The following is an 8595-nucleotide window of genomic DNA, read 5'->3' on the forward strand; positions in this document are numbered from 1 at the left end:
CCAGACTTTGTTCCTCAGAGAGATTTGTTCCCAGGACCCTATGCGCTGCTAACACAGTGGAGATATTAAGAGAGGCACATAAGAAACCATTTTCTCAGAAGCTACAATTACTGGAGTTAGAAGCATAGAATGAATAATAAGATCAAAGAAAATTATACAGAGGTAGCCCAACAGTGAGTTCGCAATAGCCAATGAACCCGGGATGTCAGGAGGATACTTCCTTGGCCCTCAGGGTCCCTGTGAACCCGGGACATCAGGAGGTCACTTCCTTTGGCCCTCAGGGTCCCTGGCTAGCCATCCTGAGTGGGGCCATCGTGTAGGATTTTCATCCATGACACAAGGCCTCAACATCTCAGTGCTTTGCGGTCCCCAACAAATACTAAAAGTGCCATGGGCTGCCAAAAGAACCAATAGATCTGTTTTGAAAGAAGTACAGCCAGAGTGCTCCTTGGAGGCCAAGACAGCCTAACTTCGTCTCTCATACTTTGGACATATTGTCAGGAGGAAACAGTCGTTGGAGAAGGATATCATGCTTGGTAAGATGGAGGGTTAGAGAAAAAGAGGAAGATCCCCCCAACGAGATGGATTAGCCAGGTGGCAGCATTGATGGACTCAAGTGTGGCAGCGGTGGTGAGGTTGGCCCAGGGTCAGACATTGTTTCATTCTGCTGTGCATGGGGTCACTATGAGTCGATTCTGACTCGATGGCACCTAAGAACAACATACACATGCAAAAGCTGGACAGTGAATAAGAAAGACTGTAGAAGAATTGATGCTTTTGAATTATGGTGTTGGAGGAGAATATTGAAAGTGCCACGGGCTGCCAAAAGAACCAATAGATCCATTTGAAAGAAGTGCAGCCAGAGTGCTCCTCGGAGGCCAGGATGGCCAAACTTTGTCTCTCATACTTCGGACATATTGTCAGGAGGGACCAGTCACTAGAGAAGGATATCATGTTTGGTAAGGTGGAGGGTCAGAGAAAAAGAGGAAGACCCCCAACGACATGGATTGGCCAAGTGGCAGCATCAATGGACTCAAGCATGGCAACAGTAGTGAGGTTGGCCCAGGATCAGGCAGTGTTTAGTTCTGCTGTATATAAGGTCGCTATGAGTCGTTACCGACTCGATGGCACCTAACAACAACAACATTCTTATTGTTCATAGTCCTGGTATGGCACTATAGGATAAGCACTGTGCAGCTAACCACAAGGTCGGCAATTCAAACCCACCAGCTGCTCCTGTCGCTGAGTCAAAATCAACTCAAGGTCACTTAGTAATAGCAACAACTACATAGAGCAAATGGACACATTTTCCAAATGCTGTGGGGAATAAAAGTACGATCGTGTTTCAAAACATTCCTGGGGGAAATAGAATGAAAATGTCCTGGAAGTGACTGACTCACTTCTGTTTGCAGCATGTTTGTCAGTTTGTTAGTCACATGGCCCTGCTAACTGCTCAGGGCTAGAGAGTGTGAAAGATCACATGGTCATTCCAGGAGTAATAAATGTCTCTGCCAAAGCCACCCAACCATAAACAATGGAATGTAGTCCATAAAACCCATATTTTTGGCATCTCATGAAAAACCAGAAGAGCCACCCCTTAGAGGAAACTCCTCCTCTGGCCTATGGGCTGGCTCTGCTGACCAGTGCCCCTCAGCTGGTACCTCTCTGGTTCCTGGAGACTGACAGTTTTTATTCCTGCTGTTTATGTACAACCCTGGGAAAATTAACTCCCACACTTTGAGGCTTCTTAAATTAATTCAATGGTTTTAACAAATATTTATGCCCATCCAGCGGGCTTGTATAAGGGTAAGTTAAAAATCATAGAAATCTTTATTAACAAAAATATCAAAATGTAAAGCCGTTGTTTCTCGACATGTCCTCCATCTAGGTCTAAATACTTTTGAACACAATGTTTCCATCTCTGCAACCCCTCCTCAAGGAATTCTATGCCCTTCAGTTTACACCAGCTCAAATGGCAGTTTTGGCCTCCTCAAGGGACTCAAACCATGTTCCTTTTTAATATTCTTTGAGTTTAGGGAAGAGAACAAAGTCTGAATGGGCAAGATCAGGGTAGGGTGGATGGGGTAAGGTTTCCCAATGAAATTCTCCTAAGACATTCCTTGCTACCCTTGAAGAATGAGCAGATACATTGTCGTGATGGCAAAGAATTCCGGTGCAGCTTTCCGAGCCTTCTCACCAATGAGGTTTCAATCTTTGAAAAACATCTTCATTACCCCGATGATCATCCTGTGACCTTCCAGAAAATCTATCCAAATCATCCCTCGGGAATCCCAAAAGACAACCTTCTGAGCTGACCTTTGAATTTAACTGGCCCAGCAGATCCTCTGGGGTGCCATTGTTTGGTTGGATCCTTTCCTTTGTTTGTTTGAAGGCCCCCTAGAGAGACTAAGAGAAGTATATTACTGAGAGAACTTGTCTGCAACAATCCAGTAACCCCAGAGCCATGTTTCCACACAGTTTGTTTGGAATAAACCCATGCATGTATGAGCTGGAACCATAATAGCAGTACTTCTGACTTACCCTTGTATCAAGTGCTAGAAACAAGTGATAAAGCAGAAGAGCAACATCCTTGCCTCACGATCCTCCTTTGCCTCTGCAGGGCTAATAGAAGAGCCAAGTGGGGAGCTTGGGAGACGTGCTGGGCCTATGGTATTCTGGTGAGGATAGCAGGAGGTTAAGATTAAAGCAGAAGAAGGAGGAAGCCATCTTCTGAGCAGAGAACAGCACTCCAAAATGTCCTAGGAGAGGAAAAGCCATAGTATACAATTGTACAATTGTAAGCTCATGATGCCAGTCATGATTCAGTGGTAGAATTCTTGATGGGCCCTGGACTACGAACCAGTGTACACAGTTCAAACCTACCAGCTGCTCCTTGGAAACCCTACACAGGGTCACTATGAGTTGGAACCGACTCGACAGCACTTATCACCAACAACAGTGCAAGAGACAGTTTGATCCCTGGCCAGTGCCCCTCATGCATAGGCAGCAGCAGTCTTTCTGTGTGTTGCTGTGATGCTAGACAGGTTTCGGCAGAGCTTCCAGACTAAGACAGATTAGGGCGAAAAGCCAGGTGATCCCCTTCCAGAAATCAGCTAATGAAAACCTTTAGACTGCAGTGAACTCATCGGAAACTGATCACGGGGATCTCCCATCATTTTATCCCATGCTCATGCAGTCACCATGAGTTAGGGACTGGCTACAGCAGCTAACGGGAAACTCAGAAAAGCTGGGGCTCAGAATAGGAAGTAGGAAGGTGTGGGAGAATCAAAGGGACAATCCACCTCCAGGTCTTGCTCTAATGCACTGATTTAAAGCCAGGGAAAATTGTGTCAGGGCCCCATAGGAGCAGTGTTGACTATGAAAGCCTGTCATGTGGCCTTCCCTGGTCTGAAGTCAGTTTCTGCTTGGAGGGTGTTAAAGGAACTCTCCAGAGAGGGGGCCAGCAGGCCACTTTCCACAAGCAAGCCAGGGGCTGGGGAACTGAAACCATTTTTAAAGCCCTATTTCCCTGCAGAGAAAAATACAGAGGCCTCCAACTCATAGCCGTTGATACTACTTTTCCCCTCCGCATACCCCCCAAGAGGTGGGTTCTTGCTGCTGTGGGGATGTTTTGCAGGGGTCCACTGCTCTCTCCAGTGTACCCCTAGATGCCTTGCCCTGGACCAAGGACCATTCACCCACTGTCATTGGGTGGAGTCCAACTCATATGACGCTATGGGTAGACTAGAAATACTCCCTAGGGTTTCTGGGGTTGTAAAGTTCTATGGCAACAGCTGGCGGGTTTTCATTAGCAGACCAACAAGTAAGCAAGGCAGAGGGAAGATGCTTATAGGATGTTCCTAAAGGTACTAGAAAGCCCTTCCTCAGTGCTGATTCAGGACTGAGGGAAACACAGATGACGTGCCCCATGTCTGTGGATGACATGGAACAGGGAGGCAGACAACAGGCAAGGCTGGGCTGTGTCAGTGCCCAGAGCTCAGAAGTGATGAGTACGAGCTTAGCTGAGGACATTAAAAAGAACAGCAGCCAGGCCCAACCTTGAGCCCCATGGTAACATTTACACACAAAGGTTGGGAAGATGTGACTGAGCAGGGTTTGGTAGGGAAGTTTGAAGGAGTGGCTCATTGTGACTTATCTTTGGGTCACACTGTGTACCTTGGCTCTGTCACCTCCCAGTGCTACTTAATCCTAGCTGAAACTTGGAAGGTGGGAGAACGTCTCAGGATTGGAGAACATGTGTGTGTTCTTATGCATGTGTGTACCTCAGTAATGGCACCAACCAGTACTGCCTCAGCACTCAACTTCTCATCTGGATTCAATCATTTGTTGCAATGAACACACAGAACTCACACACCATACCCACAATGTCCAGGATTACTAGGAAAGTTAACAGGTTACAATTCAGGGTCAGAAATGTTCAGGGCGCAATGCACTTCCCAGCCCTGCGCCAACCTGACAATAATTGCTGCTGCCACTGTAGCAATCTATATCGTTAGGGGTCATCCTCTTTTTCTTTGACCTTCCACTTTACCTAACATGATACCTTCTCCAGGGACTGGTCCGTCCTAATAATATGTCCAAATGATGAGAGATGAAATCTCGCCATCCTGGTTTCCAAGGAGTATTCTGGTTGTACTTCCAACACAGAACTGTTTGCTCTTCTAGCATTCCATGGTACTTTTAGCATTCTTGTCCAGCACCATAACTCAAATGCATCAATTCTTCTTTGGTCTTCCTTATTCACTGTCCAGCTTTCACATGTACATGAAGCTATTGAAAATACCATGGCATGGGTCAGGCACACTGACATCTATGTTCTTGAATACTTTAAATAGGTCTTGTGCAACAGATTTGCCTAATGCAATAATGTCATTTGATTTCTTGATTATTGCTTTCATAAATGTTGATGGGGGATCCAAGCAAAATGGAGTGTTTGACAACATCAGTCTTTTCTCCACTTATCATGGTGTTTATTTATTGCTCCAGTGATGAGGAATTTTGTTTTCTTTACATTGAGATGTAACCCATACCTGAGACTGTGGTCTTTGGTGTTCATCAGTATTTTAAGTCCTCTTCACTTTCAGCAATAAGGTTGTATCATCTGCATATCACAGGTAGTTAATGAGCCTACTTGTAATTCTGATGCCACATTCTTCTTCATATAATCCAGCTTTTCAGATTATTTGCTCAGCATACAGATTGAATAAGTATAGTGAAAGAATGTAACCCTTGTGTACACCTTGCCTGATTTTAAACCATTCAGTGTCACCTTGTTCTGTTTGAATGACTGCCTCTTAGTCTATGTACAGATTCCTCAGGAACAGTCTCTGCCAGGTAGTCCATAGCTTGTCATGATCCACACAGTCAAAGGCCTTTTCATAGGCAATAAAGGACAGGAAAACATCTTTCTGGTATTCTTTGCTTTCATCTGATGTCAGAACAAAATCCCTCATTCTGCTTCCTCATATGAATCTGGCTCGAACTTTTGGCAGTTCCCTGTCAGTGTAATGTTGCAGCCATTTTCAAATTATTTTGAGCAAAATTTTATTTGCTTATGATATTATTGATATTGGCCAATGATTTCCACATTCCGTCGGGTTGGTTCTCTTTGCAATGGACACAAATATAGATCTCTTCCAATCGGTTGGTCAAATAGCTCTCCTTCAATTTTCTTGGCATAGTTAAGTGAGCGCCTCCAATGCTCAATTTGTTGAAAAATTTCTATTTGTATTTCATCAATTCCAGAACCTTGTGCTTTGCCAATGCCTTCAGTGCACCTTGGACTTCTCCCTTCAATATTGTTGGCTCTTAATCATATGCTACCTCTTCTCTTGAAACGGTTGAACATCGACTATTTCTTTTTGGTACGGTGACTATATATTCCTTCCATCTTCTTTTGATACTTTCTGCATCATTCAATATTTTGCTCATAGACTCCTTCAGTAGTGCAAGTCAAGGCTTGATTTTTTTCCCTCATTCCTTTCAGCTTGAGAAATGCTGAGGGTGTTCTTCCCTTTTTATTTTCCAACTCCATATCTTTGCACATTTCATTATAATATTTGACTTTATCTTCTCAAGCTGCCCATTGAAATTGTTCTGTTCAGTTCTTTCCCTCCTCATTTCTTCCATTAGCTTTAGCATCGCTCTGCTGGAGAGACTATTTCAGAGTACTGACATCCATTTTGGCGTTTTGTTCTTTCTTGCCTTCTTAATGACCCTTTGTTTTCTTCCTGTATGATGTTCTACATGTCATCATACAATTCTTCTAGTCTTTGATTATTAGTGACTAATGCATCAAACCTGTTTTGGAGATGATCTCTAAATTCAGGTGGAATATGTTCAAGGTTATATTTTGGCTCATGGACTCGTATTAATTTTCTTCAGCTTCAGTCTAAGCTTGCACATGAGCAATTGATGGTCTGTTCCACAGTCTGCCCCTGGCCACGTTTAGGCTGATGATATGTAGCTTTCTGCCATCTCTTCCGATAGCTGGAATCCATTCAATTTCTCTGTATTCCATCTGGTAAAGTCTGTGTATATAATCATCTTGTATGTTGTTTAAAAATGGTATTTGTGGCAGTCTGACTGACTCTACAAGAACAAGCAAGTTGCTCACCCAGGAGACATCAAGGCAAGTGGCCGGGTCCCCTCAGGGCAAACCCCCTTCCAAGACTAAGACTCAAGGGGAATACACTAGCAGACATGTGCTCTGACTGGTGGCCACATTGGTCACCGATAAGGGGAAGTGAGGGGAAAATAGCAATAAAGCTGTGAGCTAAGTCTGACCATGTTCAATAGATTCCTGTGAACCCAGGTGGAGACCTGATTGACCAGTAGTGTGGCAAGACCTGGGGACTGCTGGGCCCAGAGACACACACACAGTCACAGAGGACTAGAGTGGAGAGTGAAGGGTCCAGCTGATAAGCGAGGGAATATGCACAAGAACCTCCACACTTGCAGATAGTACCCACTTGACCTGGCTTCAATGACTGGATGATCAGAGCTCAACTAGAAGAAGAAAGAAGAGGAAAAAAGAGTAATCTGATACAATTTGATGAACTTGACCTACACCTTTGGATGCAGTAGCTCAAAAGAGGGAACAAATCTTTACAGCGAGGATCATTCCCACCCCCTCCATACACAGAGTAGACAGGGATGGGCAACTTGGGCATTGGCTACCCAAAATGTGGGGGGTCGGGCTACAAAAGCAAGAAGTGACTGGCTTACAGGCTTTCAAGAGGGAGCCTAGATTACATGCTATACTAATTTCAGACTGAAGAAATTGTAAGAATGCTTTAATTTCATCATCACTGGCTTTAGTGTTGTTTTTTTAAAGTGCCATACAATCAGTTCCAACTCATAGCAACCCTGTATAGTTCCAAGGAGCAGCTGGTAGGTTTGAACTGTTGACCTTGTGGTTCACAGTCCAGTGTGGATTCTACAATGCCATACTAGGTTGGTGCGTAAATTTGAATAATAGTGATATTAGTATTAACTGGTCTTCCTTGTTGTTGTTGTTGTTGTTGTTAAGTGCCATTGAGTTGGTTCCGACCCATAGCAACCCTGTATAGGGTTTCCAAGGAGCAACTGGTAAGCTTGAACCACCAACCTTGTAGTTCAAATGGCTTTGCAGTCTGGCACATTAACCCACAGCGCTACACCAGGACTCCTTGTAAGGCGTATGGATATTATTCTACCACAGACAGCATTATACTTCAAGATAGATCTTGAAATGTTCTTTTAGATGATGAATGTGATGCCATTCTTCTTCAATTTGTCATTTCCGACATAGTAAACCATGTGATTGTCAGATTCAAAATAGCCCAGTAGCAGTCCATTTCAGTGCAGTGATATCTAGGATATCGATTGTCTATCCATTCCGTTTCATTTTTTGACAACTTCTAGTTTTTCTAAATTCCTACTTCATACATTCTATGTTCAGATTATTAATGGATGTTTGCAGTTTCTCCTCATTTTGAGTTGTGCCCCATATGTAAATGAAAGCCCTGAAAGCTTTACTCCATTCTTACCATCACTGTCAACTTTACATTGAGGAGGCAGCTCTTCCCCAGTCATATTTTGTGTGCTTCCCAACCTGAGAGACTCATCTTCTGGCACTACATCTGGCAGTGTTCTGTTGCTGTATTTCATGTTTCAATATTCAATATTCTGGTGCTATCTGACAGTGTTCCACCGCCATTCTTAAGGTTTTCCATGGCGAAACATTCAGAAGTATTCCGGCTCCCCTTATTCTTAGTTTGTCTTAGTCTGGAAGCTCAGTTGAAACCTGTCCCTCATGGGTAACCTTGCCAGCATTCAAAATACCAGTAGCATAACTTCCAGAATCACAGCAACACATAAATCACCACAGTGTGACAAATTGACAGGCGAGTGGTGGCCCTAAAGTCTTACAGATGGGAAACACAGTGCAGGGGCACTATGAGTTGGAACTGACTTAATGGCACACAACAACAACTACCATTAATTACCCCAAGGGCACTGCATCCCACGCTAAGCCTCGGCCTAAGGGCACTCAGCTGTAGCTCCATAGATCAGCAAAGCCAGCTCCCCTGT

This window comes from Chrysochloris asiatica, unplaced genomic scaffold (genome assembly GCF_000296735.1).
Source record: "Chrysochloris asiatica unplaced genomic scaffold, ChrAsi1.0 scaffold00020, whole genome shotgun sequence".
NCBI classification, from domain to species: Eukaryota; Metazoa; Chordata; class Mammalia; order Afrosoricida; family Chrysochloridae; genus Chrysochloris; species Chrysochloris asiatica.